Raw genomic sequence first — 18971 nt, 5'->3', positions numbered from 1 at the left:
CCTCAGCCTCCCAAAGTGCTGGGATTACAGGCATGAACCATCACGCCTGAGCAATTTCTGTGTACTAAGTTGTGATGGGTTGGTGTTAAGAGCAACATGTTATACATTTTAATTTAGGATAAACTGATTTTGAATCATTTTGAGCCAATTGTACTAACATTATTGAGCATATGCTGTATTACAACAACTATGCTAAGATCTGTGTGTGTGTGCAAAAGAGCTTGGGTGCCCCACAGACAATACACACAACAACACAATTTTATCTTTACAATCCAGGCTTTTGAGGATTCCGCAGACTCAGAAAGATTTAGATTAAAAGTATACATGATTGAAGGGAAAAAGGGCTCCAAATACAAGCAACATGCTATTTCATTTGAACAGGAAGAGTCTCATTTTGCTTGGAGATGATAGTTGATGGGAGTGGTGGTTAGGGGGGTAGGCTTCATAGAGAAGGTGAAATTTGAATTGATCCTTGAAAGGCAGATGCATTTTTGTGAGTTGTGAGGACGTATTATCAGGAGTAGTTAGTTCTAGGAACAAAGGTCAAGGGTAAGGCTGGAACAGCTCTCATTGTTCATTGCTTTTCTGTGTGTCTCATAGTCTTATTTTCATAATGATTTAATGTGCTTTAGTCTGTATCAGTCAGGGGACATTGGCAAATAACAAACCACGTTAGACTGCAAAAGCAAGTTACAGAATGGGCCTCCAAGATTGACTCCCTAACACCACCACAGAGCTGGCCTGCCTAAGGAGCTCTTTCTCCTACTACAATAAAGACACTGGGGAAACATGAAACTGGTGGCCCCACCCTATCTGTGATCTAGGAATTAAAAACCTGCTCCCAAATTTGTTGGATTTAAATTCAGATCTTGGTAGCCACTCTCCACCCAAGCCATTGTGGTTTTCTTCAACGCTGCCTTTTTTCTTCCCATACAATTCAGTTGTGAAATCAAGTTTCACAGTAGTGAACCTCACTGACAGAACATCATCACATCAGAACCCTCCAGGAAAGGGAATCTTGGAGAGGTCATTTTTACCTTTGTAGCCTCTGCAGTGCAGAGTCACTAAAAGGAAACTGGAATCGAGGTTTAGCAAGCCAATCTACTCTGTCATTGTCCAAGAAGTTATATCAACATATTACCTTCCACTATTTGACAGAGGCCTTTTTTATGGAATCTCTTCTAGAGGGTGGAGTTGGAGGAAAGTGTAAAATAGAGATGTCACATGCCATACCAGACATTGTAAATTGATCCTTTCACTTATACCACTGAGCTGTAGTAAGCAACCTCCAAATATTTGCTCCCAAAATTTGCTCCCAGAGTTGATGCATTAGCTAAAAATCTCTATGGTATTTCTGGCCAAGGACATGGAATAATGTAGAAAGACAAGCCACAGAAAGTCAAAATAAGGCACAGAAATATTGGGCATGCTAAATAAATGAAGGGTTAAGTCATGCCTCATCCCAGTTTTGTTTAAGGCTAACCCCAGAAATAAAAGTTTTATTTAAATCACTGCAATTATTTATACTTTCCTCAATCGAGGAACATTATTCCCGAGGTCTTGGCTAGAACTTTATGCAGCCATAGAAAAAGTGGCACAATGACCTAGACAGAGAGAATGCATCTAACTTAACTGTGCCTGCATAATTTCTGGCAGCAAGCTGCATTCCTGCAATTAGGGCTCATCCGTCAGGCTGGCAGCTGCCCAGGACGATGCTAGCACACTCCATGGAGCCTGTGGAGAGAGCCAGAGTACAGGAGCTGGGCGACATTGTCAGGCTGCTTTCATCTGAGTTACAAGAGGAGCCACGTCTGGACCATGTGGATAATTGTTTGTTTGCTTTTTGTCACATTTGGAATCAATGTAAATAAACCCAATCTGCAAAAGAGAAAGCAAAAGCCCAAAGCACCTGGAGTATTTTGATGGAACTCAGGAAGCTGAAAGCTTGTTGGCAGCCATGAGGGGGAAAATGACAAATGCTACACTAGGGGGAGCAGGGAAATGGATTGAATGGTCACTCCCTGACGGTGTTCCATTTTGCAAATTTCTTGAGAGATTATAAGGACCCATGAATACACAGTCTCTGTAATGGAAGAAAGAGGTGATCTGCATTCAGGATGTGATTTAATTGTTCCATATAAGACATAAAATATCCACCCTTAAAAATGTTGGAATTAAGTAATTTGTTTAAAAAGAGAAATAAATGGAGTGTTTATGTACACATAGAATGCAAATTCATGATAAAGGAAACAACAATATAAACACCAAACACTTGTAAGACAGGGACAAAGCCTGTGTGGTGCAGAATGGTGTTTCCAGAACTCCTATGCGGGAGGGACTGGGCTCAAAAGCAGGCATCTGCCCAGAGTAGAGTTGAGGGGACTGATCTAAGAAGAGCACTTGCTGAAAGTTTTAGATAAGATTGGGGTGGGGGAAGCACTCGTCTCTAGTCCCTAATGAAGAAATGGAAAAGAAGAGTATATGTGAGCTACTTTATTTATTTTATTTATTTATTTTTTTAAGACAGAGTCTCACTCTGTCGCCCAGGCTGGAGTGCAGTGGCGTGATCTCGGCTCACGGTAACCTCTGCCTCCCAGGTTTAAGGAATTCTTCTGTCTCAGCCTCCTGAGTAGCTGGGACTACGGGTGCCCACCAACAAGCCTGGCTATTTTTTTTTTTTTTTTTTTTTTGAGACGGAGTCTCGCTGTCGCCCAGGCTGGAGTGCAGTGGCGTGATTTTGGCTCACTGCCGGCTCTGCCCCCCCGGGGTTCACGCCGTTCTCCTGCGTCAGCCTCCCGAGTAGCTGGGACTACAGGCTAGTAGAGATGGGGTTTCACCATATTGGTCAGGCTGGTCTCAAACTCCTGACCTCAGGTGATCTGCCTGCCTTGGCCTCCCAAAGTGCTGGGATTTCAGGGGTGAGCCACCGCACCTGGCCGTGAGCTACTTCTTTCCCCTCCTTCCCCATAGCTCAACATCCTTTTAGCACTGCCACTGTTAGAGAGTTTTTGGTACTACGTAGCTTGAAATGTTCATAAAATTATAGATCATGCCAAGTTTATCTCCATAAGCCAAGGCCTTCCATTGTGTTAGCTTTTACACTCCCCATAAGAAATTCCATGGCCCCTATGTCCTTCCTCTTCAGAAATAGAGTGACCTCTTATTCCTGCCTTCATCTCTCAGAAAACATGCTGTTTTCTGGAAATAATCAAATATCTCTTCTTTGAAGCTTGTTCTGCATTTTTGACTGCAATGTTTTCCTCCAGGGATATCTTCAGTTACAGGAACTGTAAATTTTAGCATTTTCTACTCTTATCAGTATTACCTGTTCCTTCGTTCTCTTCCACCAATAGCATTGAACAAACCAGCCATACTCTGAGATTACAGAGAAAGTAAGAGACAGACACTGTCTTCAAGGAGCTCACAGTCTAGTGGGAGAGAAAGGCAAGTCAGAGAAGTTTGCAGTACAGTGTCATAGCTACCAACCACAACTGAGGTTGGAGTGAGGTCTAACAGAGGATAGGGAAGAAACACTGCCTGGGAACATCTTCCAGGAAGTAATGTCTGAACTGGATAGTAGACTGAGATAGTTAAGACTGTGAAGAAGAGAAGGGTGGTTCTGTCTGAAGGAACTTCAGATGAAGAGGTACAGAAGCTGGAAGGCACAGTCACCAGGGTAAACAGTGTGATCACTGAGTGTTTTAAGTTCAGCTACACCCCAGAGCTCCTGTAGAGGCTCAAAGGGTATTAGATAAGGGCTGGGTCAGGAAGTGGTGCATGTGCCTTCCTGAGGAGTTCTGACTTTGTTCTAAATTAGGTCTTGAGAAATTACTGAAGGATTCGGAAGAGGGGAATGAAGGCTATTTACTTCACTCTGCACTGACACTTATGCCTGAAATTGCAACCCTCACAGACTCTTGCTTAAGAGGTAGTGCTGTCTGTGAATGATAGGTGTCACCTGACTAAAATCACAGGTGCTGTGGCTTGTAACCCACGAGAAACCCTGGATAAAAGTGAAACCAATTTCTTTACTACCTAACTGGTCAGAGCCTTTCTAATGCTCATGCACATGGAATTACTCCTGAAAGGAAAGATATACAATGAAATGGAATTAGAAAAATTAATTTTCTGAGAAAAACACATTGAAAACCATAATCTCTAGGAGGTCTTTTTAGAAACCTGAATACTTTACCTAGGATTTTTAATTTGGTAACCCCAAGAGAAATGAGAATCTAAAGGGAAATTTTTGCATTTTAAACTTTTAATTTTTCAAGTTTTCACATGAACCCAAGGAGAGAGAATTAATATAATGAATCTCTGTATACCTATCTCCAGATACAATAACTGTCAACTTTTTGCTACCCTTTCTTCATTTATCACCTCGTCCTTCACTTTGCTGTGTATTGCTATGTACTTTAAAGCAATTTGCTTCTCAGGAAGCACAAATGTCTGGTAGTCTCACTTTTAGTGATGCAAAGATTGATTCTTGGTTTAGGTGGCTGTTGCCTGATCCCTCTATTGACAAGTTCCTATCAATCTTTTAGCACGAATATTTCATTGGTTGTTGAAAACAATGATTTTTCTCTTTCTGTCATTTAGCTGAAATTATTGAGGGAAGGCTTTCCTTCATCATCCAGAGTTATTTATTTACTTTTAAAAAATTATACAAAGCAGCTAGGAAAAATGTAACATTCTCTTTACCATTTTTTTACAAAAGTGGTTGTTGCCGTAGGTAGCTACATCCAATTGTGGAAGAATAAGTTTACATTTGCTAGGATTGTTTGTAGTGTGTTATTACTCTCTCTCTCTCTCTTTGACTACATCATGAACTTATGGATTTTTATAGATATAGTGTATTTCATTCCATTTTAGTCATTCTTTTGATGCTTAAATTGACCTATCAAAAGCCACTTTTCTTCTGGTTTCTGTGCACTTTAAACATCACCTCCTTAGTCTCTGAAATGTCTGTGCTTTGTGGCCTCTCAAGATCTCTCAGACTCATCTCAGGCATTCCCTGCCCCAAACTGGATTCAGCCATTTTTTCTAAGGATCCCTGGTTCCAGTTACTGCAGAAGGATATTTTGAGACCTCCTTCTAGGCATAAGAGAGTACTTATTGATTCTAGATGCTCTATGGCTGGTCTCAAACTCCTGACCTGAAGTGATCCGCCCACCTCAGCCTTCAAAAGTGCTGGGATTACAGGTGTGAGCCACCATGTCCGGCCTTCAACCCTTTTAGAAAATTGTTAGGCTGGACGCAGTGGCTCATGCCTACAATCCCAGCGTTTTTGGAGGCTGAGGTGGGCAGATCACTTGAGGTCAGGAGTTTGAGACCAACCCTGACCAACATGGTGAAACCTTGTCTCTACTAAAAATATAAGAAAATTAGCCAGGAGTGGTGGTGGGCACCTGTAATCCCACCTACTCAGGAGGCTGAGGCAGAGAATCACTTGAACTCAGGAGGTGGAGGTTGCGGTGAGCCTAGATCGCACCATTGCACTCCAGCCTGGGCGACAAGAGCAAAACTCTGTCTCAAAAAAAAAAAAAAAAAAAAAATATATATATATATATATATATATATATATATATGATTATTAGCTTTGGGTTTAGTGTTTTGTTTCTTTTGGCAAAAATAAGAAAATATGTATGTACGTTTATATTTTCTGTCTTACACAGAAACAACATGTTATATTCTGTGTTCTACACCTCTCTTTATTAACTTAACAACATAATCCTGATATCATTCCATGTCCATACACAGAGCTCTTCTTCATTCATTTTTACAGTTTGCTAGTAATCTGTTCTGTGGATATGGATAGACCATAATTTATTACTCTCTACGAAAATGTTTGTTATTATTCCTTTCTTTTGCTAGTGCTAATAATGCCCCAGGAAATAACCCTGTGTTGTATTGTTTTCTAGTGTAACTTTGGGTAGGATTCCTAGAAAGAGGACTGTGGAGTCCAATGATATCTACATACACAATTTTGCTAGATGTGTCCAGATACCCCTCTTTGGCGATTGTACCATTTTGTAAGTATTTCTCCAGCTACAGTCTCCACAGCAGAATATATTGACAACTGAACAGAAACTTAGTGATCTGATGGGTAAAAAAATGGTAACTCAGTGAAGTGGTTTTTTTTTTTTTTTCTTATTTTGAATGATCTTGGGCATCTTTTGAACTTGTTAAGGGAAAGCTACATATCTTCCTTCTGAAAAATTGTAAGTTTTGAGAAAGAAGAGTTTAATAGAAGAGAGGAGACAGATAAGTGTGCGAGCATGGCACCTTCAAACTTTCAGCTAACACCACCTGTCCCCATCATTTACATCAGAGAGAAGGAGGAATATCGGACCCTCACTTCAAAGTGGGCTTTTAGTAACCAGGCAACAGATGAAAGTTTCCAAGCCCTGAAGGAGTGCCAAGCTTAACGAAAGAAATCCCCTGGGTCAAATTACCCAATCTCTCCTGATTTTCTTCATCTTAATTATTCTCTCTCTTTCATAAAATCAAAGAATTTTGAAGCAGCATAGGTCCTTTAAATCTTTAAAATCTAATACCTTTATTTTACAGAGAGACCACAGTGGTGACCAGATGCTTGTTCTCATGATTAATTTCTTGTCTGTTTCCTAATGCCACACCTTCCTGTCTCCTCCATGACAGGGGTCACTGATGGTAATAACCAGTGTTGCTTAGCTCTCCTTGGCATAAACAAGGAATAGGAAAGATAATCTTATCCTTTTACTGGGAGAGTAATATTTCCCATTCATACCCTGTTACAAGTTCGTACCTCTTAATGTATGCAAATCCTGAAAAGTGCTTCTCTTCCCAATTCTAAGGGCCTAGATATACCTGCAGTCTCCTTGTGTTTCTCTCATCACATAATTTGTCCCTCATTCAAGAGGAGTGAGTCAATGAAATGTAATTATTTTCAATGCGTTATCTCATCCTATTAAATGCCAGGATGTCAGGAAGAACAAAGAACATGTCACGTTCTTTCAGCTTTATGAATATAATAAATATAATAGTAACTATGTAGGAAAACCACAGAACCACATATTTTGGGGAATTAAAAATATTGTTATCTAGGAAATGATTATCTAGTTGGGAACATAAGTTATCCATAGGAAAATTGTTTCAATGCATTGCAGAGGATGCCTGTCATGAATTCTGCCAAGTTAATATTAATGCAGAGCAAAATAAGGGACTGCCAGGTGGAGAGTATAGGCTAAAGAGGCTGCATTTGTATTTCAAATGCAGTTGCATGACTTATTTTATCTGCGTGAGACTTCATTTCTCATTTGCAAATGGATATTAAACAGCATAACTAACTCATAGTGTTCTATGAAGCTTCAATAAGAAGAGTTTACAAGTGCCTTGTAGTGAAAGTTCAATAAATGTTAGCCATACTATTATGATGGCTGAGAGAAGTTAAAAAAACATGTGGGATAGGGGACCTGAGAAAAATTGCTGGGTTGAGTCATTAGCAAGTCTCTGGTGACTTTCAAAAGGGCCGTTTCTGCCAACTACAAAAGCAGGAAGGCAAAGTGCAGCAGGTTAAGGGGTAAATAGGCAATAAATACTTGCCATAAAGAAATCAATAGAAGCAGAAATCAATAGAGCTAAGAAAGTTCATCCATTTGAGAGACTGGAAGGTGAAAATGAAATAAGTAAAATAGTAATATGATAAAACATGTTTTTTAATCATTTAAGGAACGAGTAAAGTCACCCTGGAGAGCAGAAGACATTTAACCTACAGGGGTGGAAGAGCAGGGTTTGGCGAGACTGAGAGAGCTTTAGGTTAATGCCACGGGAGTCCTGAGTGAAAGGGGAAAGAGGCCCATTCTTGAGATTGCAGCGCACCGTCAGATTTATATCCCGGTGGATTAAGGGCATTTTCTTACTAGACAAACTAGCTTTCTATTATATCTAAAGCTAAGGGACCACAGAGAATTATATGACCCTGGCTAAAGGTTACACCAAGCTATGGCATTAATGAATTGAGTCTCAGGAGCTTGAAATGTGTTTAGCTGTCATTTGAACAAATGGTCTTAAGTACAGATTAGGCCCTGTACGGTCTGCTACAAGGAATGTAACTGGCATCACTGTATTCATTGAGGATTTCAGTAGGGAAAAACTAAGAACTATGAAAAGTATCAAACGTGACTATGCCAACATAAATAGACATATTAAGTAACTAGAAAAATAATCTGTTTTCTTCTGGCTTTAATGTAAAAACTGACCTCAGATATAAACTCTCATGTTTAATCTTCATTTTTCTGTCCTTACAAAGAGATAGAGAAGCTTGAGTGATCGTTTTATTTAATGTCAAGGTCCTATTTTAAAAGCAATTATAAAATAGAGTAGCAAGCAGATGTCCATTCTTTCAGTCCGTTGTGATGAATCAAAACAAATCTATCATAACAATTTTATTAAACTATGTAATCTGCTCAGTGAAGCAAGTAAAATAAAACAACATAAACAATATCCAGAAGGTAGTGATTTCAGTAGTTATAATGAACGTATTATAATAGTCTCTCATGGCTAAAAATGTGATGTCCTTGGAATCATATCAGAGATATAATGCCAGTTTATCAATGAAGATGTTTTCAACTTCTCTGATTCTCAGTTTCCTCATCTCTGATATGTAAATAATAATCTATAAACTCCAGGACTAGTGACAAAAAGATGAATACAAAGTAGCTAACACAGTACACACCACATTACTCCTTAAAAACTGCTATGGATTCTTACGTCTATTTTGCTTACTTGTTCCTTAAATTTTAATCTCAACTCAATCTGAGGATGTGAACTCCATGAAAAGGCATCCAAAACCACTTATGAAAAATGCTTTATGTTGGTGCATCATTGAGGACAGACATTACCTGCCAGCAAGTCCAAAGCCAGTTTTCTCTCCTGCTTTTGGATGGGTGACTATTCCTCTGGTTAAGTATTAGACGAAGGCTATGGGCAGTGACTCATGCCTGTAATCCCAGCACTTTGGGAGGCTGAGGTCGGCAGATCACCTGAGGTCAGGAGTTTAAGACCAGCCTCGCCAACATGTCTCAAAAAAAAAAAAAAAAGAAAAAAATTAGCTGGGCAGGATGATGGGTGTCTGTCATCCCAGCTACTCCAGAGGCTGAGGTGGGAGAATCGCTTGGCCTGGGAGGCGGAGATTTCAGTGAGCCAAGATTGTGCCATTGCACTCCAGCCTCCATCTCAAAAACAAACAAGCAAACAAAAAATTAGACCACCTAGCTGAAGTAGTTGGCTTACATCTAATTTTTTTTAAGCCTTTAAAAAGCCATCATACCCAGGAAGCTTCACTTAGGAACTGAGACTGACAGGGGAGAGGAAGATTTCCATCCCCCTAATTTATTCACACACTAAAATTAAGCCATTAACTAACTGGCCTGGGAGTTCACATGCCTGAGAGTGTGGCTTGCCTTTTTCTTGTCTGAGCACACATATTTGAACTGGGCTGTAATTATGAGAAAATACCATCTTTGTTGCCTTGGCTGGCAAAAGAAAAAAAGACAAAAAACAGGATTGGAAACACTCAACAATTGGACTCACACCTAGAAAAGGCACTTTGTATATACCCTTGCTCTAAATAAAAATCATGTTTCAAATGTTATAGACAGATACATCTACTGAAAGATAAAAAAAGAAAAAAGACTTAAAATTTCTTGTAGGTCCCTTCAAATATGCCTGAGTGTTTATTCTAAGTCCCTTATGTTATAATTAAAGCCTTACCTTCAAATATTTTCTCTGATTTCCTAAAATGATTTTGCTGTATTTTCCTGCCTCCCTGAGTAGATCTTTGCCTTAGAAAGATAATCTGCCAAAAGACATTCCTGCGGAGATATACTGCCAAGGCAGGAAAAAAAAATAGTAAACATTAGAGGCATTTTTACTGCTAAAACCCCAGAAGCAACAATCTTATGTCTAAGTCTGTAACGCAAGCACATTAATCTGATTTGCATGTCATCTAAACAGAGAATGGGTTTGGAGAACTCTGTATCATCTCAAGTGAAAATTAGATTAGCAGTGTGGTTTAATGTTGGCCAATAAAAGAGAGGAGAAAGTATGTTTAAATAATTTTAAGTTTAAAAGAGTAAAATAAATGGAAAATGTACAGATCTTTCTTTAAATAAAGAGTAGCTGCTGTTCTATCACAATGATATGATACATTATAAAAGTATACAGCCTAACTTGATAAAGGAATAGAGGTTGAGTCTATTTTTCTGAAACAGAATATAACTTTGGATTTTAAACACTCTCATGGATCTCTAACAGCTATGAAAATTTACTCATTGGTCACTGTACCTAGGGCTTAAAATAAGTCAAGGAAGTGGATGACTGATGAAATCCCTACACATTTTACCTTGTGGTATGCTTTCCTACATGTTTAATTTATGTAGAGCCCTTTGGGGAATATTGACTGTGTTTGCCAGAGACACATTTTTGAGTTCATCATGTCTTTTATCCATGTTATCACTTAAGAAAGTGGTATTACTGTTATATCAATATTTTATACAAACATAGGTCATTTCTAGTGACGAAAAGGACTTTAGTTACTAAACCTGAGCTTCATTTTGATTTTATTTTTCTGAGAAACGCTTAGTATTACATCAAGTTTCAATTGGACTTTTTTCACATGTTAACATCTCTCAGAAAGATCATTTTTTATCATGTTCCAGATAAATTTCCACCATCAACACCCTTACCTCTTCCCGCCTGAAAATAAAATATGAAATATAACAAGTAAATTGCAATCTACCTTGGTAAATAAAATGAATTTAATGATAAAGAACAAATTGGCTCAGGGCCCCCAGTTCACTTGTTCAAAGAGGGAAGACACTAGGGTAAAGTCATACTTCCTTTGATTACATAACTTCAGATGTCATACAGCATCACTTCTGCTTCATTTTATTGCTGAAGGCAGCTGTAAAGTTCTGCCCAGCTTGAAGGGAAGAAAAAATAGACTCCACCTTTCAATGAAGGACTGTCAATATAACACTGTAAGAAATGCATGTGGGACAGGTTATATATTCATTCACTCTTTTTTGGAAAATACAATGTCTGACCCCAGGGCTCCCCGCTAGTTGGGTAGAACATAGGCTAAATTTAAGCCCTCACTTCCTTCCTTGGCTATCACCCTTGCACAGTGAACAACCTTCATAATCATACATGGAGGCCTTACTTAATGGGTCAAAAAGACCTTTGATATTACTTATGCCTCTCTTTTCCTATGTGACTTGAGAAAGTTATTTGAGTATTCTTTATCTAAATTTCCAAACTGTATTGCAGTGAAAATTAAATGAGAAAATACATTTAATGTGAATAACACAATGCTCAATATGAGTTTTCTCTTATTCTTGTATGAACAACTCCATAAGATTTAACCATATAAAACTGCCATATTTGAAAGTAAAAAAAATGTTTAAATATAGGCAATTTCACTAGATTTCCCAACATAATAAATTTTTATTGATAAATCACAAAAAATATTTTCTTCTGTTAAACCATAAAAGATCCTCAAATTGAATAGAAAATATGTCTTAAGCTATTTCTGATTTTAAATACAGATAACTTATGGACTTAATACTGGAAAACCAAATAAAACCTGTGATTGGAAGAATTGCCCAATTGCCTTTTTTACTATTTGACTTTGGTTCCCCAATTCATTCTTATTATAGGATGACTCAAAAATTCATAACCATATGAACGCCTCTTCTATTATTGTCATGTTTTTAATTGGACTAAGATTAGTAATTTGCATGTTGGCTGGATAAAGGGATATCATCACATTTACTACTTTTTTTCCTCACATCTTTTTTCCCCTCAAATGTAAGTTTTCAAACAGCCCACTCTTCTTTTACCAAAGCTCATGCCTTCTCTGCGTTCTTTTGAGATCTGCTTCTCAATGTCTAAAAAGTCCATTGTTAGTTCAAATTTCCCCCCTCTGGGCATCAATATTAGAACCCGTATCTTCAGCAATGACAGAACAACCCATTAATCTGTTGTATCCCCCTGGCTCTCTGCCCAGTTTTGCACATTCAGAATCATTTACTGTATTGAAATTTTCCACATTATTCGGCATTGGCAATCCATCATCTGAGCAAATTATATATCTCTCCTCCCATCAGTCCAAATGTGTTTAGATAATGAAGCTTCTCCAAAGCTTCAGTCATCCCAAAACTGTGTTATAGAAAGGTGTGTAATCCACAAAGTCATTAGAAATGTATTATAAAGGCAGGAAGTTTCTCCCTCCTGAAAGTTTTTTTTAAGTGCTAGAGAAAGAAAGAAAATGTAAAGTCAATTAAGTTACTTCTTTCAAAAGGAGTAAGAAAAAAATAGAAATGTGGAAAAATGAATAAATAAAAAAGAATTTCATATTTTATTCTTACTTGACATTTTGGCATGTTTCTATTTACATTAAAACCTTATTGCTTAAAGGGTTATCTTTTGTTGTTGCATTGAAACGTGACCAATAATACACAAAAGAAAATGACAGAAAATGACACTGATGTATTTAGGGACAAACAGATCCCACCTGAAAGTTCAGTGTCTATTATGGCCAGTTATTGGTGAGGTTTGTCATCCCTGTGGTTGTCTCTCTCAACACTCTTTCCCACAAAGCATTCTCAATACTTAGATTTTAAAAACTGGACATTCGTGATTTTCGTCAGTTATATTTATAGTGATCCTTTATTCCAGTCTGCTCAGAATGTTGTAGTTTATACCTGCTGTCCTGTAGCCTGTTTGGTTATTGCCTAAGTCCATCTCAAAAGTAGTCTGGTATGGACAATGATATATAAAATCCCTCTCTCTTTAAAAATTATGTTACCCTCTTCTTGCTATGAAGTCCAAAAAAAGAGACAGACCCATTCACAACCAAAATAGATTAGATCCCTCCAATTAAATAGATCTCTCTCTATATTGTTAGTGGAGAATTATGAAGATCGATAAGTTTGACATAAGTGTAGAGGATTTGTATAATGTTTTAACAGTTTACTCAAATTTAGTAATGAAGGGGGCAAGAGGTAATGTTTTCATTCCTTTGACACAACTAAGATACAGGAATGAATAATGCAGATCACATTTAAATTAGCCACTGAAGTCGAACCCTTCAGTTACAGTGTTTCCTCTCTTTCAACTGCTGATGTGTTGTTTCCATCATGTCTCTAATAACCCCAGCAAGTGACCTCCCACCTCTATTTGAACATTACTCCTCCTATACAAAACTTAAACCACCTCTGAAATTCTCCTAGGCAGGCCTACTGGTTAATATAGAAGCTTCTCAACTTACAACAGAGCTACGTCCTGATAAACCTATTGTAAGTTGAAAATATCCTAAATCAAAAATGGGCATTTAGTAGACATGATGGGATGTGAAAACACAACACACAGTATCCAAAAAATGCTGGCAACAGAATATACTATAGAATACTAGCTGCATACCCTCCTGATCACAGGGCTGACTGACAGCTGTGGCTTACTGCCACTCCCCAGCATTGCAAGAGAGTATTGTACCACGTATTACTAGCTCAGGAAAAAGATCAGAATTCAAAATTTGAAGTACAGTTTCACTTTCGCATCATCATGGAGTTGAAAAATCCTAAGTCAAGCCATCCTAAGTTGGGGACTGGACTGTCTGTACGTTCTTTCTTGTAGTGAGCAGAAATCTATTTCCACATAACTTCTATTTGTAATTACAGATTGTACATTGTAGTCTCTTTCTTTGTAAAGCAAGGCTTAGAAGTTTGAAGTACTCAGTTATATTCTTCAAGAGTTTCTCTTCCTGCTTAAATATCTCCTTATGACTTTTTAAAAATCTTCCAATTATTTTATTTTTTTTCAGTACCTCCGGATAAGATTCAGTTTGTTAATATTTCATTTATAATGTGGTTCTCAGATGTATAGATTGTTTTATGAAGTTTATGTGATATATTTGTTCCCCCTCATTTAGCAAAGTTGGTGTGACATATACAAATAAATAATAAATATTTAATATTTAACTATATTCTAGCATCTATGCTAAGAATTTCATATTCACTGTTAGTCAACACTAATTCTAAGAAGTAGTTACAGCAATTTTCCTATTATACAAAAGAGGAAATTGAGCTCAGGAAAATTAGGTAAAATGCCAGAGATCACTCATGTAAGAAGGTAAGTAGAATATGGAGTGCAAATCTAGATCTGCCTGATCCCAAAGCCTGCTCTTCACCATCTTAACCTTCTATATGTGTGTTTTTTTCAGACTACATACATTTCCATTAAGTTCTTTATTATTAGAATCATTGGGTTTTGGGGGGGTTTGGTTTTTCAGTCTTGTTGGGATTTTTCAAAGTTAATTCTTTCGTCCCGCATATTGGATATCTCTTGTAACTTTTTATCATCTATGCATATGTTCAATTTACTGACAATACTCCTATCCACATCCTTCATGAGAATATGCAACAGCACAGGGATGGAAAAGGGGGTCAGAGTCAGATCGCTAGAGATTTCCCTGCATACTGGTATTGATAAACACCTTGTGTGTATACCAGCTTGTATTTAATTAAGTTATTGTGGTTTGGTCTATGTATCATCTTATTTATTTTAAATATATTATTTTAGAAAACTTTAGCAACATACTCATACTGCTATGGTTTGAATATGTCCCCCAGATTTCGTGTGCTGCAGACTTAATCCCCAAATGCATATGTATGTTGATGATGTTTGGAGGTAGAGCCTTTGAGAGGTAACTAGAATTAGATAAGGTTATCAGGGTGGGGCCCCCATAATTGGACTGCTGGCTTTGAGAAGAAGAAAGGCCTGAACTGACAAGCAACCATTTGTAGCCTCATTGCTCAGAGCCACCTGAGGACTCTGCTCCCTGTATTCTGCTTCAGTGCCCCCCAGATGCCCCACCTCGATAGGCCCCAGGTGTGGCTTAACCTACCACTTAATAAGGTAAAAGCTGTAAACTTTAGCAGCATCTGTGTAGTGCCAATTCTGTAGCCACACAGTATGCAGGAGCTGTGGGGATATGGTTTCCTCCACCTAGATTTCAAAGCATATCACAAACAGCCTGGGCTCTCAGAGACCTGTCACAGGAGTGGATCCACCGCACAAAACTACTAGGGCAATGCATATGAGAAATATGGGGTCAAAGATGAAGCCACCCAAGCAGCCCGCACTATGACAATGCATAGTAGAGCCGCAGAGGCAAGGCCACCCACACGACTCCAGAACTGTAGAGCTACCTGAGAGAAGTGCACGCACAAGACTCCCACCGTGAGAACTGCCACATGGACTGATCTCTGTAATGCCATAGGGGCAGGGCTGCCGAGGCCCTGGGAATCTAACTTTCACCCCAGTGTGTCCAGGAGACAGTACATGGAGTCAAAAATTATTCTCCAGCTTTAAGACTAAATGTGATTATCCTTGTTGGGCTTTGGACTTACCTAGGGCCTGTGACTTGCTCCTCCTCCCTCCTTGCCTACTCCTTTCTTTGGGAATGGAAGTGTCTGTCCTATGCCAGTCTCAGCATTGTATTTTAGCAGTAGATAACTTGTTTTGACTTCACAGACTCACAGCTGGAGGGAACTTACCATGGGCTGAGTCATGCCTTGAGTCTCACTCATATCTGTTTAGATGAGACTCTGAACTTTAAACTTTTGAGTTGGTGCTAAAATTAGTCCAGACTGTGTGGCTATTGAGATAGAATGAAAGTATTTTGCATGTGAGAAGGATATAAATTTGGGGGAGCAGAGTGGAATGCTGTAGTTTGAATATGTCACCCGAATTTCACACATTGAAAACTTAATCCTCAAATTTATATGTTGATGATGTTTGGAGCTGAGGACTTTGGAAGGTAATTAGGATTATATGAGGTCATCAAACTGGGGTCCCCTTGATGGGACTAGTGGCTTTAAGAAGAAGAAGAGGCTTGAGCTGACACAAACTCTTACCTTCTTGCTATATTATGCCTTCTGCCTTGTCCTCACCAGATGCCAGCACCATGCTCTTGGACTTCCCAGCTTCCCAAACTGTCAGCAAAATAAACTTTTATTCTTTACAAATTACCTAGTCTGTAGTGTTCAGTTATAGCAACAGAAAACAGATGAAGATAAACCCATTATTTCTTCAGAATTTTGGTGATTAGACCAGTAATAATTATGTTCACTCCTCCATCCATTCATCTATACCCGGTGCAAAACAAACAAACGAACAAATCAGCAAACCAACCAGCAAATAATTGACTACTACTGCTTGGTGAAAAGAGGATAAGATGTCTCTGTTATTTGCTGACTCTTTATTCTTGGGCAAGTTACTGAATCTCCCTAAATCTGAGGTTTCATGTAAAATGGCCATAAGGAAATTTGTGTGGCTGAAATTCAGGGTCTACAGAATGAGAAAAAGATGATGGTGAAATGCTGTTGTCTGGTGGGATCAGGAGTCTGTGCATGTCACTGACTATTTTGACCAAGCAATTTATAACATATGATCTATGTTTTAAAAAAATCAACTCTATTCCAGTGGTTCTCAAACTTCAGTGTACACCAGAATTATTTAGAGGCTTGTTAAAACAAAAAAGGCTGGTCTCTGTTCCCCAGAGTTTCTGATTCATTTAGTCTGGTATGTAGCCCAATAAGTTTCTGATAAGTTTCTGTCTATTTCCGATACTGCTGGTTGTGGCACTGTGTTTGGGGAACCACTGGGAAGATGTAGAGAAAGGCTATGAGTAGACCATTTAGGATAGTAAGAGACGATGAATATCTGGACTTAGACAGTCATTGGAAATGGGTTTAAGATATCCACCAAATTGGTAACTGATCAGATATACAAGGGCAGAGGGAAAGGAGTCAAAGCTATCTTCAAGGTTTATAAGTGGAATAAAATGAATGTGATGCCAGCAACCAAGAGCAGCAGAGGAACAAGCTTGTAGTTGTAAGACAAGCATAAGTTTGAAAGAGCAGAGGTTCAGAGCTTGCAGGACCACCAGATGGACATCTACAGGATGTAGGTGGCATTGGGGGATAATATTGGTTTCATTAAGGACTAACTTTCTAGTTTTAGAAATAGAACTGGAAGTAAGTTCTTTTTTTTCCCTTCCATCAGTGGGCTTTTATATGCTCTTTACATATGAGTCAAACATAAACAAGCTGTAATGCCCCTGCCTTTCTTTCATAGAGAAGAAAGGATTCCAGTTATTCATATGCCAAACCGAATGGCTGAAACCAATAGTAGAACATAATACAAAGGCAGTGGAAGGTGGAAGTGTGGCCAGATGCTTTTGAGTCCTTCTTTCTTCTGGTCAGGAGAGTAATGGACTTTCTGTGAGTCACAATGAGCACAACTGTTGCATTAGGGTGACAGTATCTCCTACTGCAGCCAACTTCCCTGAAGAGAGAACCATTGGATCCTGTCTTTCAGGAAGCCTCTGGATCCAGTCTTATCTCTTAGAGTGGTCAATTTTCCCAGGCACAAATAGCAAACTTGTCTGTTTATAATCTATAGTAAAAAATTCATATTCTCACATTTTAAATGTCGTGTTACCTGTACTATAAAAGATGTTGTATTAGCCAGACTTCAGCTATTTTGGGGTGCAGTATGTTAACCAAAAGAAACAAGTCTCATTTGAAAGGATATTCACTTGAGGAGGGGGGATGTTGGTCTCTAGAGGAAACTAGTGTAATATTTCTATATTAATACAAGGACTGTAGCTCAAGATAAAGATCTGGAAATATATACAATTAATTGGAGCCATAGGAAAGATGGAATAAAGTGGGGCTGGAAGAAAAGAGGGCTGATAGTATAATTCTAAGAAAAAAAAATTAGTAACATGTAGAAGAATTGGAGTAATGAGGAAGAAAAAACAGGAGAAAGAGAGAAGTTGTCGGAGAAGTTGAAGCATCGAAAAAGGAAAACTTATTAGTCAATTTTGACAGGACCTTTTGAGCATTGTTTCCTAAATATTCTCACAGTTTTTTCCTTCCATTTTTTTAAACTAATGAAACAATTTGAAACCTTACATTCCAATGTATGTTTTTTATAATATTTATACAGGCAGAAATGAATTAATAGAGAATACATTTGAACTCATATGTTAATGTTTTCTTATATTTTCAATATTAGCCACTGGTATTTTTAGTTGTATCTAGCTTTTCTCATTTTAAAAATTAAGTTTTTCAAAATAAATTTGTAATTATAATAACACCCTTATGAAAATATACCCCCCAAAAGGAAAAATAAATGCAAACACAACAAAGAAATAAAATTAATTTTGATAAATTCATATATTTTTAGGGCACTTCCACTGAAATTTCCGGAAAATCTCTTTGGGCTCTAGGGGAAATCTCAGTCATGATAGATTAGGGACAGGTCTGAAATTTCAGTGTCTGAAATCACAGATGATTTTATTGTAAGAAACTTGAGACCTTGATCCAATTATCAGTTCAAATTTTCATTAAAGTTGGGAAACGTTTTGATAAAAACAATATTACATAGAAGTTCAAAGCGATGATTACATAAATGACTAGCTCTTGCTATGTCCCATACAGACTCAACTATGAGCCCTGCAGTTAAATGGTGAGTTTCCAATATGCCACAGCTGCAAGTGCTGCTGGCAAAGCAACTTCCTTTGTGTGTAGTTGCATCTACTGGCAATTCTTGAACTGCTGGAAACAAGGGATTACAGCTGAGCAGAGGCCAGTGCTTTGGTATGGTAGAGTGATTATGGAAATGGTGCTGCCAATTAAAGTATGGTAGCACACAACTTCGGATCCTCTGTGGAATGTGGCTTAGGGGAGAGGATTTAAGGATTGAGAAATGGACTGGAAAAAAAGGGAAGGTTTTAAATTTGTTTCTGTGCCATCCTTTTGTCATGTCCATTCCTTTTTTTCACCTGGGATTCCCACCTGGTGAGAGACCGGAGAGCATTAATCTCTAAAATGAACAGTCTTTACATAGCAGTGGGCTCC

This window comes from Nomascus leucogenys, chromosome 2 (genome assembly GCF_006542625.1).
Source record: "Nomascus leucogenys isolate Asia chromosome 2, Asia_NLE_v1, whole genome shotgun sequence".
Lineage (NCBI taxonomy): Eukaryota > Metazoa > Chordata > Mammalia > Primates > Hylobatidae > Nomascus > Nomascus leucogenys.
This window is presented reverse-complemented; position numbering follows the sequence as displayed.